At 35.7% G+C, this 26,446-nt stretch overlaps 1 long non-coding RNA gene across 2 annotated transcripts in view; it reads left to right on the top strand.

Moving 5' to 3' along the window:
* The window catches only part of LOC133071926 (uncharacterized), a 62,068-nt gene that overhangs the window by 256 nt on the left and 35,366 nt on the right, over positions 1–26,446 (top strand). For both annotated transcript variants that reach the window (XR_009696561.1, XR_009696560.1), the window contains exon 2: positions 9,361–9,427. This is a non-coding gene — a long non-coding RNA (uncharacterized LOC133071926). The remainder of the gene's footprint in view (positions 1–9,360; positions 9,428–26,446) is intronic.

Below are 26,446 nucleotides of genomic sequence, written 5' to 3'. Positions count from 1 at the left end.
AAACTGTTCTTAGGCCCTTGTAATATTCTAGAGAAGAATAAATTTATTGTTTAGTCTTTATTATTTGAGCATACATGATGAAAATATTATTTGTATGTAATTAATACTTAGTGGAAGATTAAATTCAAACTGTAGACATGTTTATGTTCTTATAAGACTAAAAGTTCTTAGCAGAGATCTTAAAACATAAACAAATGAAGGGGAAAACCTAGATTTTAGAAAATTTCCATGTGGTAACAGAGGAGTAATATGTATGTGCTTTGTCTTAAATATTCTAAAAAGAAAGAGAGTTGTTTTGTAGTTTTCAATGAATGCTTCACGTCATGATAATTAAGGAAAGAAAATGAAAATTTTTAACAAAAAAAAATATTGCTAATGGCAAAGTAAAGACACTGCATATTAGTCAATGTAAGACAAGTTTCTCTTCTGTCTCTCAGGTGCTATCACTATAAGGAACACATAGAAAATTAAGAAAAATTTGTCACAAATTATTTCTAACCAGGAAATTAGTTTTAATCAAACTTTCACATTCCTATTACTATGAGTCATGCACTGGCACACCAAAATGATTTTGTTATAAACAGTGTTCTGTAAAATGATATTTGCATCAATGAAAATTTATATGAATCAAGTAAAGAGAAAAGTAAACATTTTCTTCATGTTCTTTCCACCTGAACTTAACAACCCCTGCTTCACTTACCTGGCTTTACAGAGCCAAATATTAGATCCATCTAAATTCTACTGATAACTTTCTAACTGGAGATATTTGGAGCAAGCTTATTTGCTATTTCTACCTGCTAATTATTTGTAACAGAATTTTAAAATATCACCCTAATTTGTATCCTTATTTTCTTTTGTTCTATGCAATTCCCTGTTAGTTTGTTTAAATAGGTTATGTCTTTGGTGGTAGTTGTCTGTGAGTGAGATTCGCTCTATGTCGGGTCACTGTTGTCTGTACCCGTTATTCTAATTTTAGGACATCACAGGTCATATGTGAAAAGGAAACAGATTCTATAAAGTTTGGGTACTACATTTTATGTTTACCAATTATCAAGGGACTTGGCTGGAAAATGTGCAATTTTGTGAAAATTCTTCCTAAAAGCACTGTTTGCTGAAAGGGATTGATAGGTTCTCACATGTACAAATTAATTACTTTTGTCACATATTATTTGTGGTTGGTCTCATTCTTCTTGTCAAAAATGACAATATCTGTTCTACACATAGGTCAAGGAGGAGAACAGGCTGGGAAAGGCTAGGTCTTTCTCGTTAGCAATTAGAAGCTGCTTGATGCATTAAGTGCTTGTGGATAAATAAAACTATAATTGCAGAACCATTTTTATAATTGCATATCCATTGAGGCATTTTGCCCTGCAGCAATAAACTATCAGGCAGTACCTGAACTGTTTATATCAGTTAATTAGAAAATGGATATGTAAATGGATAGATTAATTCAACAACTTATGTAAGAATAGCAATTGTGTCTTAGCACCTCAAACCTCTACTATTTTCTTTTGTTTCCCCCCTTTCTCTTTTATATTTCAAGAACAGCAACTCATATGTGAATTTTCCATTATAAAGAAACAAGTAAAAACAAGTTGTCATTTTTCCCATTAACTGATATCAAGAAAATATTTTATTCCTATTTCTTGAACACAATGGCTATATCAAGCCTATGTATGTAGCTCACAAATGAGATGACCCTGATGGTCCAATGGTTAAGAATTCATCTGCCAATGAGGGGGATGTGGAGTCAATGTCTGGTTGGTAAGTTCCCACATGCCGCAGAGCAACTAAACCAGTGCACTGCAACCAAGTCCCAATGCAACCAACAATAAAATAAATAAATAAATGTACATGAAGCTCACAAATAATCACAATCTTCAGTCATTTGTTCTGGCTCCTTCTCTTCCTCATGAAGAAACACAGCTTCCCCTCCAATGAGCAAACTGGATATTCATTCATTTATTTATTCCACATTTTTTGAGTGCCTAGTGTAACAAGCACTAGATAAAATAAATAAAATAGAGAACAATGACATGATGGGTCAGAGAGCTTGATTTTTAGGAACTTCCCTGGAGGTCTAGCAGTTAAGAATCTGCCTGCCAGTGCCAGGGACACAGGTTCAATCCCTGGAAGGGAAATAAGCCCACATGCCATGGGGCAACTAAGGGCTCACCCTACAAAATAAGATTAGTTAATTAATTAAGATACATTAAAAGTAAAAGAAATGTTAAACTTATCCACACATTAAAAAAAAGAAACCTTGCTTTTTAAATGAGCATATATAACATAAACATAAAATACATAAAAATACTTATTCAACATGTGAAATAATATCAGGTTTTAATTTGTACTATCAATGAAATAGCAAATGTTTGCATGAAAGGATATCAGTGAGTCTACTTTAGATGCAGTGATCAGGTAAAGCTTCCATGGGGATGGGTGCTCGCCTCATGAACAGTATTGAATCACTCAAGTCAAAGAAATGGAAAGAAAAACCAAGGTCCTGAGAGTAGGAAATGGATTCCCTGTCCTCATGTCTTATTCCTCAAGTGAAACTGATAAAATGTACTGATTATTGTTTAGTAAGAAAAACACAGAATCCCATATGGTTAGAAGACAGGCTAGAGATGGATGAGCAGAACCCAATAACAAGTATTTTGGATTTTATTCTTCATACTGCAGAAAACAGCTGAACAACTTTAAGCAGGGGATCACCTTCTCTGACTTACATTTTGAAAATAAGGTATAGGTTGCTATGTGAAGAATGGATTAGTTCTGGAAAGAGGAAAGTGAGAAATCAATTAGTGAAAAATGTTGCCATTCATTAGGATAGTGGTAATTGGGATGGTGAGAAGGCTATATCCCAGGATTTGTCTTGCAAAAGATTAATAAACAGAATCTCAACTAAGTTAGCTTGAGACACCAGATGGAGATCTCTCATGCCCTACAAAGACAGCAGAGCACAATGGGAAGAAGAAATGTATCTCTTCTTTCTAGGGAAGAACTAAGTAAAAGAAAGGCCAAGAACTCTGTCTTCTATAGCTCTCCCAACTTTTCCTCTCTATAAAAGTGTTCTTCTACCCAGGCCATGTGTGGCTTGCATAAGTCACCATGTTTGCAGATCTGGAATTGCAATTCTCTACTGATCCCAAATAAACTCTTCTTTACTGGAGAGATATCTGGCAATCTGTTTGTCTCAGGTCAACAGTCTTTAGCAATTATTTGAAGGATATCGTCATTTTCTAAGATGAAAATCCTGGGCAATAATTAAATTGAAGGGAAAAGTGATGATTCTGTTTTAAAAATGTAAAGGTGGAAATATTTAAGATGTGTTCAAGTATATATGTCAAGCAAGCTGTTGTAAATGTAGTTCAAAAGAGATATCTAGACTAAAAAATGTGTATTTTGGAGTTATTGGCACATAGGTGATGTTTAAAGTCATGATATCAATGGGGTATCTTAAGGGGAGGAAATTCAAGACTTAGGTATCAGGTCAAAACATGATCTCAGGGATGGAGCAGGTGAAGGAGTAGCCATTGACGGGGGAGAGACCCTAAGAAGAGTGTTCTATGATAAGGTAAAAATGCATTTCAAGAAAAAAGTGAAGAATTTATTCTCTTGGACATCACTGATGGGTCAAGTAAGATAAGGAACTAGAATCATCTAGTAGATTTGCTCCATGTAGAACCTTGCTAGGGCTACCAAAGCAAGTTATCTAGTCACTGGGTAGATTCTGCTTTGCTGGGAAAGATATACTCAGCATAGCATAGACACACTTAATTCATAAAAAGAGGAAATTGTATGTCAGTAACCCTTTAGGATGTCATAGGATCTCTCTTCCCTATGGTACACGTTATAAGCAAAATGTGTGCCTTTTTGCTATTTCTCATAGTAACATTAGTAATCAATTCCAGATAGATTCTAATTTCATAAAATCTCTTCTAGGAAACCCAGAGAAGTTTCTTTACTATAGAAAGGTAAATAAAATGAGCATGGTAACTGCTATCATCCAGTTTATACATAACACACATTAGGACCACATAGCAGAGAATGAGAAATTCTTTGCGGCTACAGTTCTGGAAAGACTTGCAAGATAAACAATATTTAACCATGCTGAGATTAGGTGATGAAGAAAGGCTTTCTACATAGCTGCAAGTCAACATTTTTACCCAAAGTGAATTAGTGTATCTGATTTTATAAGCTGACTATGCCTCAGAAATTTTGGGAGGGTGGGAGCTGCAAAAGAAAGAGGGCATCACTTATGAAACATTGTCACAGTGAGCAAACCATGTGTGCATGATGTGTATAACTGTCTTTGTAATTAAAAGTTCACACTGTACATTAGTACATTCATTGACTACCTACACTTGAAAACCAGCTACCGAATAATACAAGGAGCAGTCTATGCTAGAAAAGATAGTTCAATGTATGAGAAAAGGCCAAGAGTGGAACATAAATAGCTTTAATTCACTTAAATATAAATATTAATAGACAAAAAAGTTATTAAAGAATTTGAAGATAAGACTTGAATTCTCTGAAATCAAATGTGAAATATTTTGTGAAGGATGCAAGTGCACCTGAAATGAATGTTCTGTTTTTGGGTAGAAGGTTGTACAAATGTCAACTATTTTGAGTTGTCTATATGTAGTAAAAGTACACTACGTTGAGAGTACTTGGCTTCAAACACAAGTTAGGTACTTACTAAGTCTACAGAGAAGTCATTTTAGCTCTCAATGTTTTATTTTCTCCTCTTTTTATCAAGGATGACATAATCTTCACAGAGTTATCATAAACATTGCTGCAATTTTAAAAACAGTTCACTATAAAGCATCACACACATGAAACCTCTTTTTTAAGAATTCTCTGAAAATCAAATAAACTGATTCACTCTATAACACAGACACAAAAATATAATAATTTTCATACTGATGGTCATACGTTCAATCTGCTTCTATCAAACTTACAACTGCACCAGTCTCCATTTTCCTTTCCATAAAATTAGAGTGAACTTGGCTTCAAAAGGAGCTACTCCCGTCCCTTTAGTATTCTTGTTTTTTCTTTATTGGCATGTAATCCAATGACTTTGGAAGTTCTGCAATGGATTATAGGTGTTCATGTCATGGAAAAGAAATGACAAGTTATAATGGAAAGGTCAACAGGAAAGAAATAAGAAACACTAATTCAAATTACAGATCTTGGGACATTCTTGGTGGTCTACTGGTTAAGATTCCACCTTCTGATGCAGGGCATGCCAGTCAAGGACCTAAGATCCCACATGCCTCATGGCCAAAAACCTAAAACATAAAACAGAAGCAATATTGTAATAAATAGACTTTAAAAATGATCCATGTCAAAAAAGTCTTTAATAAAATTGCAGATCTTTTACTATTTAATTTTTGATACAAAGGAAGCATTATACAAAATCACTTCAGACTTTAATCCAACACTAACCCATAAAATGGACCTCCCAGGTGGTGGAGTGGTAAAGAATCTGCTTGTCAATGCAGGAAACTCAAGAGACTAGGATTTGATCCCTGGGTCAGAAAGGTTCCATGGGATAAGAAATGGCAACCTGCTCCAGTAATCTTGCCTGGAAAATTCCATGGACAAAAGAGCCTGGCAGGCTACTGTCCATGTGGTCACAGAGACTTGGACACCATGGAGTACCTATGCACAGCACTCATGCATCCCATAATACACACCTATGGCAAATTTCCTGTTCTATTGGAAATCCTTTTTTATCTACAAATTGTGTACTTAGTCACGTAGTCAGGTCCAACTCTTTGCAACCCCATGGACTGTAGCTCACCAGGTCCTCTGTCCATGTGCATGCTCCAGGCAAGAATACTGGAGTGGGTTGCCAAGCTTTCCTCCAGGGAATCTTCCCAACCCAGGGAAGATTCAAACCCAGATCTCCTGCATTGCAGGCATATTCTTTACCATCTGAGCTGCCAGAGAAGCCCATCTACAAATTACTGAATATTAATAGTAAATTCATTAACTATGATAACATATATGACAGATGTAATATAGTAGTTGGCAAATTAAGTCAATCTCAATTTTTAACTATTTTTTCCTGCTCTCCCATCTTCTATCCTTCTTTCCTTTCCCCTCTTGCCTCCTTTTATCCTGAACTTCCTTCCTTTTTATGCTGCTATTTATAAAACAGGAATATCAAACAGCTCAAAAGTTTATTCCAGTTCAAATACTCAATGATAAGCTAAAAATGAATATGGAAAACTCAGAACCCTCATCATCTCAGAATTTGCACAATGATGTCATGGATGGTGCTCTATCCTCCATATAATTGCTTTCTGCCTTGGTATCAGAAGCAACTTAAAAGAACTAAAATAATAAACCTGAAAATTTGGCTCTTTTCCTGTACCTAGAACATATTAAAAATACCAAGAAGAGTTTTGGTCAGATTCCCAGATAAGAAACCCGATTCAAAGAGGTCAAAGAAAAATTAGAGAAGTCTAATATTATAATAACAAAACCCTTCTCCAGGTTTTCTATGTTTCTCTTTGGTAAGGTTACAGACAGGAAATAGGTAGTTAACAAATCAAACTGAAGAATATCATTATTCTTGTTATTTGTACCAATTATAGTTGTAAAAATGTATGAAATACAAGGCAAAATTTCTTCTTAATTTTTTATGCAATTCTGAGACAAATTTTCTCAATCTAAAATGTCTTAAAATATGAGTTAATTGTCAGAAGTCATAAGAACTCTCCTGAAGCATTAAGGTAGTGTTTTTATTTAACACTTTTAATATCAAAGAATTATATGGCTAAGGGAGGAAGGGATTCTTATGTAAGAAAAGCCTGCAATATCCTTTCTGGAAAATAGGTTTTATAGCTGAAATGCCTGAGTTTAAAACCCACCTTAACCATTTGTTGCCCAAGTTACTTGCCAGGACACTTAACCCTTCTATATCACAGTGACACCTACTATAAAGTGAAGAAAGGAACTGTATCACATGACTTTCTAATAAGGAATAATCAGGCTATATATAGGTAAAGCACTTAACACATAGTTGCATCCATATTAAACACTTGTTAAAAGATAATTTTGTAATTGAATCATTGGATTTTTATTTGAATGATCATAGAAGGGAACTCAGAGAAGGTAGGTGACTTATTCAAGGTCACATTGCATGCTGGTGGCCTTTTTACTGTGTAAGTCACATTTCAGGGTTCATTACTGATAATTCACTTACATTTAAGGACACTGAACAGATACTTGCCATTAACAATAATATTGGGGTAGCTTGAGTTTCTTGAGTATTTTTTCACATCTTTTCCTTTGTAAACAATATGCAAGTCATAATTGTCTCTATTGAGCAAATACCAAGAGAATATCATTTTGGATATTTTCATCTTAAATGGCAGATTTTTACTTGAATTTAAAGAAAGAAGTGGTACATTTCTGTGTCCATCTATAGCCTATTTCTTTGTCTTTTGTTTTCAATATACATGACACATATTAGTGAGACTGCCTATAATCAGAGAATGGGTTAACATTCACTAGCAAACCAAAAAGTACAAATATCATATTTGAAATAGCAGGACTACCTAAGTATTTTTATAGCAAAGTTTAAGTAGCTGCTTACTTAAAAGTTATAGAAGTTAAATTATAGTTTATAAAATTAAATTATGACTTTGCTTATGGAATACTGTATGGATTAGCATACTGTTTCTCAGCCTGTTATCTATGAGTCAAGAGAATTAAAATTTCCTTGGGTGCTTTGTAAAAATGTATTTTCTTAGACATCTCCATTTATACACCGAGTCAGACTGTTCTCGCCATCGTTCACCTACTACCAGGAATTCCCCTGCTTGTAAAAGTTTATATTCTTTTGGCCTAGTTCTCAAGGGCAATGTTATAGACCTGAGTTTAAATTCTAGTACCACACATGAGAGATATAGAATGTCAGGCAAATTAATCTGATTTCTACTTAGTTTTCTCATCTGTGAAAAAGAGACAAAGAACGCATCTAATTCATGGAGCTACTGTAAATTGAATGAGCTAATGTATGAAACAAACACTCCATAAGTAACAGCACATGGACCTTGGAAGAGCTTCTTGGGTGATTCTTTTCATTACAAACCATTAAGTTAAATTGTGATATCCCTAAAGACAACATCTGATTCACTTTACTTTCTATTTCAGTATCTAGAAAAAGGAATAAATTAGAAAGAGATCTGTTAATAATACAGATTATTCAATTTGTATTCTGACCTCTACCCTCGTATCCAATCCCTAGGACAAAACATTTCTGAGATTTCTGAAATTAATGTGGATTGCCCTCATTCAGTACAAATACCATAGAATTTTTCGTGTCTTTTTTCCCTCCCATCTTTGATTATCTTACAATGTATATCTAACAGAGAACTAATCTTGGCAGATGCTTCTAAAAATTGTTTCATAGTCTCATATGTAGAAAAATGTTATATCCATTGTAAAGTCCCAGAAATGTATAATTCATATTACAGGTTACAAGAAGTCTTATATCAAAGAAACTTGGTTTATTTCTTTAACTGAGGATTTCTTAAACTTACTTGGTTAAAGAATTTTTTCACTGTATAATACCTAAAAATATTTCTAAGCATAAGTGATTATCCTAGTATATTCTCTTGTTCATGTGATGTTTTCAAAATTATCCCTTTCCTCAGTCTTTCTCTTTCATGTGTTCAGAAGCTGATATTGGAATTGTAATCTAGTGTATAGACAGCCATATGTGTCTTGAAACCCTGATCCTTCACTTAGTTTTAAGTTATCTTAAGCAGGTTAACTAAACTCTCTAGACCTCCACTTTCACATTTGTAAAATGGAACTAATAACATTCAATTTTTAGTGCTTTTGTGAGGATTCTATTCCGGATGTGCTTAAAGTACTTACCCCAGTCTAGTGGCTGTGAAAATGACCTGTTAACTTCTTTTGTATTGATTTCCATTGTTGCTTAGAATTCTAACAATAATGTGAAATGTCCTTTTTTCCTTTCATAATAGTTTCAAATCACTACTTTTCTTTAAATCATTTCAAGTATCCAATGCAAGGGACTGCACTTACCTGTCAGAGAGAGGTCATTGCCCATGATCACTCACAGCAAAAGAGCAGTTAAGAACTATTAGAAGCAAAACTCTTGGTCCAACATGGGGCCTTTTTCAATGTTATCCTTATACGTGTCACTACTTCCTCTTCTGAAATGTTTGCTACCAATATCTGCTAAATTCTAAGCCAAGAAGGAAATGAAAGTCAGGGTCAGAAAGAACATGTATTTTATATGCAACTTGTTCCTTTGAGAGGAAATGCGGTATAGTTAACGTATTTTCTTTCCATTATCATTTTCTCAAGCTTACTGCTGACTGTCTCAGGTGGCAAGAGGAAGTGGTATTTGGACAAAAATAATTTAACCCTTTTGGTAAGTTTTTTTTTTTTTTAAGATAATAAAAAAACAGCTTCTTCTTAAGTTCTCCATTGTGTACTAAAGGCAAAATGTCACCAGGAACAATAAGCAAAAATGATTGCTTTAAAAATTATTGGTCAAGGCTCATTTTGGAACCACTCACTGGTCATGTGATTTGGTATGAGTGGTACCAATTTCCAGCTTTTACTCCAAAGGCAAAATCCTCCATTACCACATCTGGCCTGGATCACACATCTTGTACCCTTAGGGTTTCAAGTGTGATTCATTCTGAAAGAATATATTCCATATAACTGTATGAAAAGTTTATAATTAAGGATGGTTTGACCAGACTTTTTCTAGGGCCTCAGTGGGAGGGAAAATCTTAGTGACTTAGGTATCCCAAGAAATAGTTCAGAGTTATTCAATCTCAATTTTTAATTTCTTTCTATATCTATGAATCATGTTTTAGGGACAGAGTCATATTAACCATGTCATTACTGATACAAAGGTCAGGTTTCTATTTCATTAATTAAGAATGATATATATAAACTTCTAAAAGATCTGAAATAATCTAAACTAAATTTCTTCCCAGTTAGTGATGTGCCTAGGAAACCAAATTATAATGCAAAATTTAATAAGTGAAGGATAAGAACTTATATGGGAAGACAGATAATTTTATCTTGCTTATCATTTTTTATTTTTTATTGAAGGATAATTGCTTTACAGAATTTTGCTATTTTCCGTCAAACCTCAACGTGAATCAGTCACAGGTATACATATATCCCCTCCCTTTTGAGCCTCCCTTCCGTCTTCTGCCCCATCCCAGCCTTCTAGGTTGATACAGAACCCCTGAGCCATACAGCAAATTCCCCTTGGCTACCTATTTTACATATGGTAATGTAAGTTTCCATGTTACTCTTTCCATACATCTCACCCTCTACTCCCCTCTCCCCATGTCCATAAGTCTATTCTCTATATCTGTTTCTCCACGGCTGCTGTGTAAATAAATTCTTCAGTATGTTTCTCAATTCCATATATATGCATTAGAATATGATATGTATATTTCTCTTTCTGACTCACTTCACTCTGTATAATAGGATCTAGATTCATCCACCTCATCAGAACTGACTCAAAGGTGTTTCTTTTTATGGCTGAGTAATATTCCATTGTGTATATGTACCACTTTATCCATTCATCTGTTGATGAACATCTAGGTTGCTTCCATGTTCTAGCTATTGGAAATGATGCTGCAATGAACAAGGGATACATGTGTCTTTTTCTATTTTGGTTTCCTCAGGGTATGTGCCTATGAGTGGGATTGCTGGAATAAAACCACCATATGGAAACTCCATACTGTCTTCCATAGAGGCTGTATCAATTTACATTCCCACCAACAGTGCAAGAGCAGTCCCTTTTCTCAACCCTCTCCAGCATTTATTGTTTGTAGACTTTTTGATGATGGCAATTCTGACCCATTCTGACCCAAGCACCCATTCTGAGGTGATATCTCATTGTAGTTTTGATTTGCATTTCTCTCATAATGAGTGATGTTGAGCATATTTTCATGTGTTTGTTAGCCATCTGTAGGTCTTCTTTGGAGAAATGTCTGTTTCAGTCCTTTTCCCACTTTTTGATTGGGCTGTTTGTTTTTCTGGTATTGAGTTGTATGAGCTGCTTGTATATTTTAGAAATTAATCCTTTGTCAGTTGTTTCATTTGCTATTATTTTCACACATTCTGAGGTTGTCTTTTCACCTTGCATATAGTTTTCTTCGTTGTGCAAAAGCTTTTAAGTTTAATCAGGTCCCACTTGTTTATATCTTGCTTATCATTATACACTCATAGTAAATTTAAATTACAGATAATCCTCAAACAGCAGGGGTTTGTTTGAACTATATTGCTCCACTTACAGGTGGATATTTTTCAATAGTAAATACTATAGTACTACATAGTTTGTGGCCAGTTGAATGTGTAGATAAAGAGGAACCTCAGATATGGAGAGACAACTATGAGTTATACAGGTATCAGTCCCTGAATTGTTCAAGGGTCAACTATACTTCATTTGTTCATGTATTTTTGCAAGAACATGAACATACAAAGTCATGAGTGAGTCTTCAGTTTCTCTCTTGATCCAAGAATATGGTTCACAGAATAGAAATGTTAAAGTTTCTGCTGATATGGCCTAAATTGTTTGACTTGGTCTTCCCTTTCAAATAATCATATTCATTTATCTAATACTTGACAAGCATTTAATGGGTGCCCACTATCTGTTAGATTCTTTACTAACTTCTAGGAACATAGAGATAAATAAGAAATGGTACCTAGCCACAAGAAAGTTAAAGTATCAGACAGAATGTGGATTAGTCATAAGAAAGTTGAATGAAAGCTAATTACAAGACCATTTGATGACTGTTATGGTAGAAACAAGCATGGATTTCAACATGACCACAAAGAAGGAGTAAGATAATTCAAACCTGAGGAGCTGGGGAAGGTTTCTTGGAAAAGGTAACATTTCAGCATGCCTAGTGGTAATTAGGATTACTTGTTAACAATGGAAAGCCCTGCTAATTATTCAACAAGAGATTGAATAAACACTAAAGTAATCCATTAAAACAAAAAGATAAACAGTGAAAAATATACAAGGAAAGCAACCAGGATCACTCCAGTAATCTCAAAATCAGGAATTTATGGACTTTGTCTGTCTTGTGATAGTGATAAGATGACTTAACTCTGATGATATATAAGTTCTTCGTTTGTTTGTATTTTTGTGAGTGTATTTCATTGTTAATTTAGAAAGGTCTAATTAAGGTCAGTTGTCTATATCTGGATAAATAAGCTGTGACCAAAAGAGCAGAATAATAGAAGTGACTGGTGAAAACCTAAATCAGTATATTTGGTGCTTCTCAAGGAAAAATCTTGGGATGAGTTGACAGTCACCCAAAGAGATACCATTATCCTACTTTATGGTACTACTAGTTTTCTTCATATTCTCAATGACCTCAGTATAAATTTCAAGCAGCTTAATATATCTGACAAGGACCTTTACAGGCTGACTGGGGTTCTGCTAATCTCTCTGGACTTATTTCATTAGACCACATCTTGAAATTTAAGCCCCAGGTAAACTGCGTGATTCTTATCAGGCCCCATGAGTGTGGTTATGCTCTTTCTTTCCCATAGGCCTCTACCTTTGTCATCACCTTGAAACATGCTAAAAGGTTTGAAATCCTCTTCTTATTTGACTGATTTTTATTGTTTTTAGCTCCTTCCTATGAGATCATTTCTAATAAGAAGACTTCCTTGACTACTAAAGAATGTTCTTTTGAAGGAGTTCCCTGTTGGCCTAATGATTAAGACTCTGCCTTTCAATGCAGGGGACTCAGGTGTGACCACTGGTAGGAGAACTAAGATCCCACATGCCCCAGGGCAACTAAAGCCTGTGCACCTCAACGAAGATTCAACGTCGCCAAACAAATACATCAATATTTTAAAAAATAAAAGAATGTTCATTTCAATTCCCACAGAGACTTATTCCCATCATACTCTAAATCTATAATTTGTCTTCCTTGGACATAAATCATATCTGTCCTATTTCATATTATATTCCAAGAGCTTGCCAGAATATTAGCACAGAGTTTTTACTCAATAATTATATACTAAATCATTAACAGCAGTTCTAAATCCCAGTGTCTATTAATTTGTATATTTTTAATATTTTTCCAAAAGCTATGTTTCTTTCAGCACTGTATGGTATTCTTACAGCACTGTGCTTGGAGTATAGCTCAATAAATATAGGTCAAATAAACACCAATGAAAATAATCTTGTGATATTAAAAAATGATGTGCTCTTGTGTAAATCATATACTAACTGGTTGCTGAGACCCATCTGTCTTTACACCTCTACTTTCTCATGGCCTACAACAGTCCCTGGCACATAGGAAATGGTTCATACCTGTTATTGAATATACAAGTGAAGCAGCATCAATACCAACATGTTATTAATAGCCATAAAGCTATTCCCATTGTGGGAATTTCCTGGCAGTCCAGTGGGTAAAACTTGCTGCTTTCACTGCCAGAGCCCATGATCATTGGTAAGGGGGAAATAATTATTCTCATTGTAAGAATTTTAAGATAAGTTAAGATCAATGTCATCATAATGATCACCCAGGGTACTGTGCGGTAAAACAACTGTGCAGTGATGTGCAGAGTTTCCAAATTGAGGAGATGGCAATTAATCTGGCTTCATGGTCTGACACTTCTGTTTTTCTTATTTCAGTAATGACTTCATTTGGACTAAGAGTCATTAAGTATTATTTATTACATATAATAAATATTGATATATTTCCTATAAGATATTTGGTTTTTAATTTATTTTTGTTTCTTAGTAAAATAGTAATCACAAATGATTGTCCTTATTCTTCTCTCAGCTAAGTTCAGAAAAGGAAACTTTGAACAACTGTAGATATGCTGAAAGGCTAAGTTTTTTGTTTTGATAGATGGGAACCCCTTTTCCAGCCCCACTCTCTTTTTTCTTCCCATTTGTTATCAAAGAGGCAAAATATCTCACCTTGATGTGGGTGCAATTGGCCATTTGAGCAATGAGTGTATGTCATTTAATTTTCTGTGAGATTCCACCAGCTGGTTAGGCTTCTATGTACATCAATCCCAAGATCATATCCTTGAAGTAAAAATGATAATGGGAAGACAAAATTGGCCTTGAGAGCAGTAATCTTAAGATAAACTTTCCCTGAATATTATTAGAGGAAAAAAAAAAGTGTGATTTTTTTACAACTGAAATGGCAGGCACAAAAGGAAAGAAAAAAATGTTCAAAGTGGCAGGGTCTCTACTTGTTCAAATTCTTAAAATATGTCTTAACACATAGTTTCATAAAAAGCACTAAATAAGAGACAAAAAGAGAAAAAAAAAACAATCCTTTTTTTTTTTTTTTTGTATTCCCTCAGGAAAGCATAAAAAGACAGATGGCCCAAATAAGAGGGTCCCTGGTCAGACAAGACCTTAATAATCTTATTTGCTTTGACAAAGGAGTGCATGTGGTGAACTATGTGATGACTTTGTTCTCCCAGGAGAAAGGACAACAGAGAAGACAGAAAGACACCTAAAAAGGGCCACATCTTTGAAAACGTGGGTTATGATGCTTCGTTTTGTTAAGTAGTGAAAGAACAATAAAAGCCTTTCCTTTTATAATTTGTGCTATCCTTGCTCAATTGTAAATCTGAAAACAAAAGTTCAAAGCAGTGCAATTTCTTTTTTTTTTTTTTTTCCCTTCTGTTATATAATGAGTGAAGAACAAAGAAACTTGTTTTACTCTATCTCTGGGAAATGAATAAAGGTTAAAAAAGGGAGAGAAAGCAGAAATAATCTAAACTAACAGAACCTTAAAATCTCACACAGAACCGTTTGTGGAGTTCAAATTTCCTCCATCAAGAGCAACTAAAGACTGTCTTGAAATCATTTCAGTTCCTATAAGTTAATAATGCTTATGGAGTGAACTTCTGGACTAACTATAATAGCATGATCCTTTTAAACATATCTCTGTGACTGGAAGATAAATCACTTTTCCCTTTCAAAGACTCAATAACACTTCCTCATGCTCTACTTAGGGAAAATTTTGGATAGGAAACTGAATTTCAGAGAATCATGCATCCAATATCCAACACATTCTTTTAAATATTCCAGAAAAGAAGCACCAAAACGATTGTCTATAACATGAAGTATGATATAGTGGAAAGACTGTTTTGTGTTTTGTTTTCAAATTCCAACTGTGACTCTTGGCTGTGTTGCCTTGCTCAGATTATTTAACCTCATTGCATTGTATGTTTTTCAGACATAAAGATTATTTTTTAAAAATATATACTTCATATGTAGAAAACAAACATAGTTACTGGGGTGGGGGAAGGGGAAGGTGTGAGGTAAACTAGGAGATTTAGATTGACATATACACGTTACTATATATAAAATAAGGGCTTCTAAAGTGACATGGTGGTAAAGAATCCACCTGCCAGTGTAGGAGATATGAGAGATGTGGGTTCGATGCCTGGGCTGGGATGATCCCTCTCCAGTATTTCTTGCCTAGAAAATTCCATGGACAGAGGAGTCTGGAGGGTTATAGTCCATGGTATCACAATGAGTCAAACACGACTGCATACACACACACACATATGTATAAAATAGATAACTAATAAGGGCATACTAAATACCACAGGGACCTCTACTCAATACTCTGTAATGACCTATACGGGAAAAGAATTTTAAAAAGAATGGATATATATCTATGCATAACTAATTCACTTTGTTGTAAACTTGGAAGTAATACAACAATGTAAATCAACTATACTTCAAAAAAAATTTTTTTAAAAGAATGCAGATTGAAAATTTGGCAAAAAATAAAACCTGTATTTCAGGAAGGGTGTTTTAAAGTTTAATATCAGCGTAAGTATTGAACACAACACATTTTAGGGATTTTCTTTATTGCATATTAAAATATCAAGTATGTGTGACATTTAAAAAAAACTCTGAAATAAACCAGAGACAATGGCACACTTTCTTCCTTCCTAAGTGACAGACCCAACCAATATAGAGATAGGTCAACTCCAGCCTACAGACCAAACACAGCCCTCATTTGACTTTGTACACAAAATTATTTAGAAGACAAGCATGCCCATTCATTTCTGAACTTTCTGTTGCTGCTTACATGCTTCAGTGGTATAGTTGTGTAGTTGCAGTGGAAATCATGTGGTTTCCATATTCAGACTCTTTACTATCTACCCTTTTACAGAAAAAGTTGTGACCCTTAACTTGAAAAAAGAAGAGGGAGAGGTTAGCAAAAATTCTAGGCAGTTTCCAAGATTCAGTTCAGTTCAGTCGCTCAGCCATGTCCGACTCTTTGTGACCCCATGAATGGCAGCATGCCAGGCTTCCCTGTCCATCACCAACTCCCGGTGTCTACCCAAACCCATGTCCATTGAGTCGGTGATGAAATCCAACCATCTCATCCTCTGTTGTCCCCTTCTCCTCCTGCCCTCAATCTTTCCCAGCATCAGGGTCTTTTCAAATGAGTCAGCTCTTCGCATCAGGAGCTTCAGCTTCAACAAGAATCCTTCCAATGAACATCCAGGACTAATTTGCTTTAGAATGAACTGGTTGGATCTCCTTGCAGTCCAAGGGACTCTCAAGAGTCTTTTCCAACACCATAATTCAAAAGCATCAATTCATCAGCGCTCAGCTTTCTTTATAGTCCAACTCTCATATCTATCCATGACTACTGGAAAAACCATAGCCTCAAATAGACAGACCTTTGTGGACAAAGTAATGTCTCTACTTTTTAATATGTTGTCTAGGTTGGTTATAACTTTCCTTCGAAGGAGCAGGTGTCTTTTGATTTCATGGCTGCAATCACCATCTGCAGTGATTTTGGAGCCCAGAAAAATTAAGTCTGCCAATGTTTCCACTGTTTCCCCATCTATTTGCCATAAAGTAATAGGACTGGATGCCAGATTTTAGCTTTTTGAATGTTGAGTTTTAAGCCAGATTTTTCACTCTCCTCTCTCACTTTCATCAAGAGGTTCTTTAGTTCCTCTTCACTTTCTGCCATAAGGATGGTGCCATCTGCACATCTGAGATTATTGATATTTCTCCAGGCAATCTTGATCCCAGCTTGTGCTTCATCCAGCCCAGCATTTCACATGACATATTCCACATATAGGTTAAATAAGCTGGGTGACAATATACAGTCTTGATGTATCCTTTCCCTAATTTGGAACCAATCTGTTGTTCTATGTCCTATTCTATCTGGTGCTTCTTGACCTGCATACAGGTTTCTCATGAGACAGGTAAGGTGTTCTGGTATTCCCATCTCTTTCAGAATTTTCCACAGTTTGTTGAGATCCACACAAAGGCTTTAGCGTAGTCAATAAAGCAGAAGTAGATGTTTTTCTGGAACTCTCTTGCTTTTTCAATGATCCAGTGGATGTTGCAATTTGATCTCTGGTTCCTCTGCCTTTTCTAAAACCAGCTTGAACATCTGGAAGTTCTCGATTTATGTACTGTTGAAGCCTAGGTTTGAGAATTTTGAGCATTACTTTGCTAGCATGTGAAATGAGTGCAATTGTGTGATGGTTTGAACATTCTTGACATTGCCTTTCTTTGGAATTGGAATGAAATCTGACCTTTTCCAGTCTTGTGGCCACAGCTGAGTTTTCCAAATTTGCTGGCATATTGAGTGCAGCACTTTCACGGCATCATCTTTTAAAATTTGAAATAGCACAGCTGGATTTCCATCACCTCCTTTAGCTTTGTTCCTAGTAATCTTGTACTTTCAATATCACCAGGCAGCCAGACAGAAACCATTCAGTAAATTGATCATAGATCCTGTTATTTCTCAGAGAAAATAATTTTCAAATAATATGAATCTGTAATAGAAGAAAGAACCTATCACAGTCACAGCAGGATCACATGTTCATAAAGACTTAAACAAAAATCTTGTGAATAATTAGACTTGCATTTGCAATGTGATTATATGCAATGTATTTTTAAGCTACATTTAATTTGTTCTTACCATGTGCCAAAATTCCATTTTGAGTTCTTTACACATATTAGCTCATTTAATTTTTCTTGAGATAGATACCAATACTATACCCATTTGGCAGATAAGAAAAACAATGCATAGACTGCTTGATCTAGGACTTTGTAAATGGTGAGGATATACTGGATCTTAGTGGAGCCTAGGCACAACTATAAAACTATATCTACAACCTAGTAATATGAATTATTTTGGGGGAGCAAATGATCACTTATGATGACCAATATATTTTTATTCATTCATATATGTTCATATTTTCCACCAAAACCTACTCTGTAACAAGCAGTGTATAGCCTAGCAATCCATGAGTGATCAATAGACATGTCTTTGTCCTCATGGATATGACTGATGGATTCAATGCAAGATGAAGAGAATAAGGAAAAAAAGAAAACCAGAATGATTCTTAGAAGTTTTATCTGAGCAAGTGGATGGACATGGGCATTATTTACTGGAAATGGGTCACCAGAGCCTTAGTCAGACTCATTTTCAAAGTTTAACTAATTGGCACGACTAGAAGTTCTTATTGATGCTGATTTTTTTCCTTTTATCATAAGTTGGACACAATTAGTAACCGAAAAACATATAATGTCTGAGAGTTTTCTTTTGTCTGATATCTGACATTCAGTGCTGAGATTCATTAATACATCAGAGGCAGGAATTCACTGATTGTCAAAGTCTAACAATTTCATTTTCATTTTTTTTCTGAATACTTTTATAACAAATCATTTCTTTTTTGTATTTGCTCTCTGAAATCTCCACTTCCACATTTATGTAGTGACACCTGTTTTATTATGGGATGTAGCCATTGTTCACTATATTCTCACTCTTTTACTATTGCATAGCCTTAGTTCTAGAAGTAAATATATATCTAATTCTCACTCTCAGTCTCTCTGTTAGTGTGTCTATTCATTTTGTTGTCCAGTGCTCTGGCTCTACATACTTTTCAGAAATGGTGCATTGTAATATTTCCCAAGTTCCTGCATGTTGATAATACCTTGTCTCCACCCTTTACTATGGAGAGTTACTTTTGCCATTTATTCAATGCAAATTCCCTGGACATTTTCTGCCTTTAAACATCTGAAATACTGTTTTCTATTTCCCTGAGGCAAAAGCATTGTTCTTAAAAAAAAAGAAGAAGAAGAAGAGTAGTGTGTAATCTAATTTTCTTGTAAATTTTTCCTCACTTTGCGTAGATGCAAGAAGTTTTTACTTTTCTAAATATATCAATAATTTTTAAAGAATATATCTTTCTTAAAAGCAGTTTCTACTGAAGTATGACCAATTAGCAACGTCATGATAGTTTCAGATGGACTGCAAAGGGACTCAGCTATACACACACATATATAAGCATTCTACCGCATACTCCCCTCCCATGAAGGCTGCCATAAAGAATATATCTTGATTTGAGTTTTTCTCTGAGTAGTAGTATTTTTAGGTACATAGTGTACCCTTTCTTTTGTATGAACACTATTTCAATATAGCTTCAAGCAACTTTTAAAATTTGCATAATGGTTACATTGCACTCTACATTATTTTTTCTTAAGACTTTTATTCAGCCTTGTCTAACTCGATGAAACTATGAGCCAGGCTGTGTAGGGCCACCCAAGACGGAGAGGTCATGGTGGAGAGTTCTGACAAAATGTGGTCCACTGCGGAAGGGAATGGCAAACCACTTTAGTATTCTTGCCTTGAGAATCCCATGAACAGTATGAAAAGGCAAAAAGATAAGACACTGAAAGATGAACTCCTCAGGTGCCCAATATGCTACTGAATCAGTGGAAAAATGACTCCAGAAAGAAGGAAGAGACAGAGCCAAAGCAAATACAACACCCAGTTGTGGATGTGACTGGTGATGGAAGCAAGGTGTGATGCTATAAAGAGCAATAGTGCATAGGAACCTGGAATGTTAGGTCCATGAATCAAGGCAAACTGGACGTGGTTAAATAGGAGATGGCAAGAGTGAACATCAACATTTTAGAAATCAGTGAACTAAAAAAGACTGGAATGGGTGAACTTAAATCAGATAACCATTATATCTACTACGTGGGCGAGAATCCCTTAGAAGAAATGGAGTAGCCATCATAGTCTAAAAAAGAGTCTGAAATGAAGTACTTAGATGTAATCTCAAAAACGACAGAATGAACTCTGTTCATTTGCAAAGCAAACCATTCAATATCACAGTAATCCAAGTCTATGCCCCAACCAGTAATGCTGAAGAAGCTAAAATTGAATGGTGCTATGAAGACCTACAAGACCTTCTAGAACTAACATGCAAAAAAGATGTCCTTTTCACCATAGGGGACTGGAATGCAAAAGTAGGAGGTCAAGAAACACCCAGAGTAACAGGCAGATTTGGCCTTGGAGTACAGAATGAAGCAGGGCAAAGGCTAACAGAGTTCTGCCAGGAGAATGCACTGGTCATAGCAAACACCCTCTTCCAACAACACAAGAGAAGACTCTACACATGAACATTACCAGATGGTCAACACCTAAGTCAGATTGATTATATTCTTTGAAGCCAAAGATGAAGAAGCTCTATGCTGCTGCTGCTAAGTCGCTTCAATAGTGTCCGACTCTGCGCGACTCCAGGGATGGCAGCCCACCAGGCTCCCCTGTCCCTGGGATTCTGCAGGCAAGAACACTGGAGTGGGTTGCCATTTCCTTCTCCAATGCATGAAAGTAAAAAGTGAAAGTGAAGTCGTTCAGTCGTGTCTGACTCTTAGCGATCCCATGGACTGCAGCCCACCAGGCTCTTCCATCAATGATATTTTCCAGGCAAGAGTACTGGAGTGGGGTGCCATGGCCTTCTCCTGAAGAAGCTGTATACAGTCAGCCAAAACAAGACTGGCAGCTGACTATGGCTCAGATCATGAACTCCTTATTGCCAAATTCAGACTTAAATTGAAAGTGGGGAAAACAGCTAGACCTTTCAGGAATGACCTAAATCAAATCCCTTACAATTATACAGCAGAAGTGAGAAATAGATTTAAGGGACTAGATCTGATAGACAGAGTGCCTGGTGAACTATGGATGGAGGTTCATGACATTGTACAGGAGACAGGAATCAAGTCCATTCCCAAGAAAAAGAAATGCAAAAAAGCAAAAAAGCAAAATAGCTGTCTGAGGAGGCCTTACAAACAACTGTTAAAGAAGAGAAGCCAAAAGCAAAGGAGAAAAGGAAAGACATACCCCGTTGAATACAGAGTTCCAAAGAATAGCAAGGAAGTAAAGCCTTCCTCAGTGATCAATGCAAAGAAATAGAGGAAAACAATAGAATGGGAAAGACTAGAGATCCGTTCAAGAAAATTAGAGATACCAAGGGAACATTTTATGCAAAGATAGGCTCAATAAAGGACAGAAATATTATGAACTTAACAGAAGCAAAAGGTATTAAGAAGAGGTGGCAAGAATACACAGAAGAACTATATAAAGAAGATCTTTATGACTCAGATAATCAGGAAGTTATGATCACTCACCTGGAGCAAGACATCCTGAAATGTGAAGTCAAGTGGACCTTAGGAAGCATCACTATGAACAAAGCTAGTGGAAGTGATGGAATTCCAGTTGAGCTATTTCAAATCCTAGAAGTGGATGCTGTGAAAGTGCTGCACTCAATATGTCAGCAAAATTTGGAAAACTCAGCAGTGGCCACAGGACTGGAAAGGGTCAGTTGTCATTCATATCCCAAAGAAAGGCAATGCCAAAAAATGCTCAAACTACCACACAATTGTACCCATCTCACACATTAGTAAAGTCATGCTTAAAATTCTCCAAGCCAGGGTTCCGCAATACATGAATCGTGAACTTCCAGATGTTCAAGCTGGTTTTGGAAAAGGCAGAGAAACCAGAGATCAAATTGCCAACATCCACTGGACCATCAAAAAAGCAAACGAGTTCCAGAAAAACATCTATTTCTGCTTTATTGACTATACCAAAGCCTTTGAATGTGTGAATCACAATAAACTGTGGAAAATTGTGAAGCAGATTGGAATATCAGACCACCTGTCCTGCCTTTTGAGAAACCTGTATGCAGGTCAGGAAGCAACAGTTAGAACTAGACATGGAACAACAGACTGGTTCCAAATAGGAAAAGGAGTATATCAAGACTGTATATTGTCACCCCACTTATTTAATTTATATGTAGAGTACATCATGAGAAATGCTGGTCTAGAGGAAGCACAAGTTGGAATCAAGATTGCTGGGAGAAATATCAGTAACCTCAGATATGCAGATGAAACCATCCTTATGGCAGAATGTGAGGAAGAACTAAAGAGTCTCTTGATGAAGGTGAAAGAGGAGAGTGAAAAAGTTGGCTTAAAGCTCAACATTCAGAAAACTAAGATGATGGCATCTGATCCCATCACTTCATGGCAAACAGATGGGGAAACAATGGAAACAGTGGCTGACTTTCTTTTCTGGGCTTCAAAATCACTGCAGATGGTGATTGCAGCCATGAAATTAAAAGACACTTCTTGGAAGGAAAGTTATGACCAACCTAGACAGCATATTAAAAAGCAGAGACATTACTTTGTCAGTAAGGGTCCGTCTAGTCAAGTCTATGATTTTTCCAGTGGTCATGTATAGATGTGAGAGTTGGACTATAAAGAAGGCTGAGAGCTAAAGAATTGATGCTTTTGAACTATGGAGTTGGAAAAGACTCTTCAGAGTCCCTCAGACTGCAAGGAGATCCAACCAGTCCATCCTAAAGGAGGTCAGTCCTGAGTGTCCATTGGAAGGACTGATGCTGAAGCTGAAACTCCAATACTTTGGCCACCTGATGCAAAGAGTTGACTCATTGGAAAAGACCTGATACTGGGAGAGATTGAGGACAGGAGGAGAAGGGGACAACAGAGGATGAGATGGTTGGATGGCATTACCGACTCGATAGACATGGGTTTGGATGGACTTCTGGAGTTGGTGATGAACAGGGAGGCCTGGAGTGCTACAGTTCATGGGGTCACAAAGAGTCGGACACGACTGAACTGAGCTAATTGTAGAAGACTCTTGAGAGTCCCTTGGACTGCAAGGAAATCCAACCAGTCCATCCTAAAGGAAATCAGTCCTGAATGTTCATTGGAAGGACTGATGTTGAAGCTGAAGCTCCAATACTTTGGCCACCTGATGTGAAGAACTGACTCATTGGAAAAGATCCTGATGCTTTGAAAGATTGAAAGTGGGAGGAGAGATGGCCGACAGAGGTTGAGATGGTTGGATGGCATCACCGACTTAATGGACATGAGTTTGAGTATACTCCGAAAGTTAGTGATGGACAGGGAGGCAGGCGTGCTGCAATCCATGGGGTCGCAAAGAGTTGGACATGACTGAACGACTGAACTGAACCGAATTTTATCTATTTTTTCTTTTCTTTTCTTTTTTTTTGCTTTTAAAAGTTTATTCTTTGTCACATTCTACTCTTTCAACATATTATTATTATGATTTTTCCCTATTGCACAATTTTTCTTTTCATTTTTTAGTATTTATTTCATTTTGAATATTTCTGAGTTGTGTGGTTTTCATATCTTGTACAAATTTTTAAACGATATTTTTGTTGCTTTGAAATAGTAGATTGTTATAAAATTAGACCCCTATCTTATAGTTCTCACAAATAAATTAAAACTAAATGGACTATAATATCTGAAACCATGAAACTTCTATGAGAAAACATAGGAAAAATGCTTCTTGATATGAGTCTTAGTAATGACTTTGGATATGACATCTAAAGCATAGCAACAAATCAAAAATACACAAGTGAGACTACATCAACCTAAAATCTCTGAACATAAAGTAAACAATCTACAAAGTGGAAAAACAACTAATGAAGAGGAACAAAAATATTCACAAATCATATATCTGATGAGGGGTTAATATCTTATTTCTCTATAGAAACATGCCATCTGAATAAAGGTGTTAATGAGGAGAGAGAGAGACCTGAGGATGCACTCTTTCACTCACTCACTTTTCAAAGATTTTAAACAGTTCTAATTTTTGTAGCCTGTCTGCCAAACACTGAAGTATGAGTGCTTAAAGCGGTTCAGAATAACTAATATATTTTCATTGTTTTAATCATCAATTACATAAATGTTCTACTAATATTGACGGACTGACAATCATCTTCCAAAACAAGCAGAAAAAATGCATGTACTTTCTTAAAGAGATTCAAGAAAGAACTTCCTTTATAAGAAATCTCAGTATCATCAAGAGGAAAAGTCACTTTTTAAAATATTTTCTATTTTACCTTGTAGTATTTGAGTCATTTTCAAACTCTTATTAGGTGTTTTTTAAGAGTTGTTATGGAGTTTAAATACGGACATTCATTCTCATCTAGACTTAGTGGATTTTGTCCTTTTTTTCCCAATTATTTTCTCCCCCTCTAAGGTGTAAGTTGTCTTAACAATCCTTCTGAGGCTTACAGGAGAGAAACAGTATAAGCAGAGAGAAGGTTGGTTGTTCTCTTCCTAAGAAGCAGGGATTTTGTAAATGAGAGCATACAACACACGATCTCCCTGAAGGCAGAAGAGTAAGAGCTTAGCGTCCCAACTCTGCATGTGAAATGGTTCACTAATTAGTAGTCCTGAATGTTAAGGGAAGAGAAATGAAGAAATAAAAGCCACTTATATGGCGTTTTGTGTATGATGAAAGTGCTGTATGAAACTTTGCTTCTTCATGGAAAATACCATTCTGTAAAAACGTGGTCCTATAAACTGTTATTTAAGCGGGTTCCTACAGCTGCAGACTGATTAAAACCCAGCAGGTAAAGCTATAATAAACAAATGCCACCTGCTGCTGGAACAGGTGTTGTGTCCTCATTTAGAAATGAAACTAAATGAGAGGATGCAGAGGGGTTAGAAGACACCATTGCCTGAATTACTAGGAGCCTAGCATTCTGTAATTCAATGCTGTTTGTCCTTGAACTTAATGCTGGGGGCTTTGATTTGTCAGGTTAGTTGATAATGCCTTGAGAATTAAACTTCAATACAATTAAGAAGACCTATATCTTCTCCTGATAGAATTCCCACACTCAGTGCTGGCATTTTTTACCTCTTTGTTTTATTGTTGACCTGTCTTCACCCTGCACTACTTAGAAATCAATTATAGGACACAAATTATTGAGAACAGTTCTTTTCACCTCCTAAGAACAAATGAAAAGATACTTCACGCAGGATAAATTAAAGAACAGAATATATTGGATAGCATGCTATGAAATTTAATGAGTACCTTTTAAATATCATGTCTTATATGATGTTAGGCTCTTCTCTCACTTTTTTTCTGTATTTCATTTCTCATCACAATTCTAACACTCACAATTTACTGGAAACAGAAAAAGGTTACTTCTATTGTTTTAAAAACTTTTGGCCTCTTCTTTTCTCTTTAAATAACATAAATTCATGAAAGTTATTTTAAAATGATTTTGAGAAAGTGTAACTGGAAGACTCAAGAAGTCTTGGGGGAAAATGATTTGCCCAATGTGTTTGCAATGGTTGCTACTTTAGGATGAATCTAAGCTACTTTATAGATATTGTTATGAGATCAAATAAATAAGCAAATGTGATAATGTTTTGACTATCTCAAAGTGCTTTATGAATATAAAAGAAATTTGAAATAGAGGTTTTATTTGAAGCTCATTGGAAATAGACACATTTTGATATAAATTGTAAGACATTTGCCAAGAGCTTACAAATAAGGTAGGATAAATGTTTCGTGAAATTTAAAAGTTTCTGGCAGGAAGCAGAGGTTGAGCAACTTATATGCCCAAATTTTCTGAGAAGACAGTATGAAGTGTTTACCTTTGACCATAATCAACAATCATAAGCAATAACAAGGCTTATACCTATAGCTTCATGGGAGGATGTTTTAGTTACAATAATGCTAGGATTGTTATTATAAAGACATTCACCCTACACTTTCAAAGGATTAACAAAATGAAATTTTATTTCTGCTCATATTAAATTCAGGTAGGTAGGAAGGAAGCTTGCTTCCTTGTAGTCATTTAGGGATCCAAGGTCTTTCTATTGCATGGTCCTTCTAGACTCTTAGAATTTTTTTTCCATTCAGCTGAGTGCTGGAAAGTCACATCTTCTTATCCACTTTGATTCAGTACTGGTATATGTTGGGTCTTTTCAGATCGCAAGGCCTGCATAGATGCAAAAGGGATGCCCCAAAATGTAGCCCCTGGTTAAGACACCACAATAAGAAACAACTCTACAATGTGAAAGAAGAGTTGGTAGTTAGCTATCTATCTCCTCCACAAGGAAGCATAAATTAGTAAGATGGAATTTCCAGAGACAGGTCCTCAGGCTTCTTAATAGAATGGAAGGTGTAAAACGTCCTCCAAGTGGGTGTGTGAGTAAATCTCTAAGAAAGTCAATAAAAAACCATTAAAAGAAAAAGTCAGCATTTAAATTTTTCAGCAGCCAAAATAAACAGTTTAGTGTCAGTCC

Source organism: Dama dama, chromosome 17 (assembly GCF_033118175.1).
Source record: "Dama dama isolate Ldn47 chromosome 17, ASM3311817v1, whole genome shotgun sequence".
NCBI lineage: Eukaryota > Metazoa > Chordata > Mammalia > Artiodactyla > Cervidae > Dama > Dama dama.
This window is presented reverse-complemented; position numbering and strand designations above follow the sequence as displayed.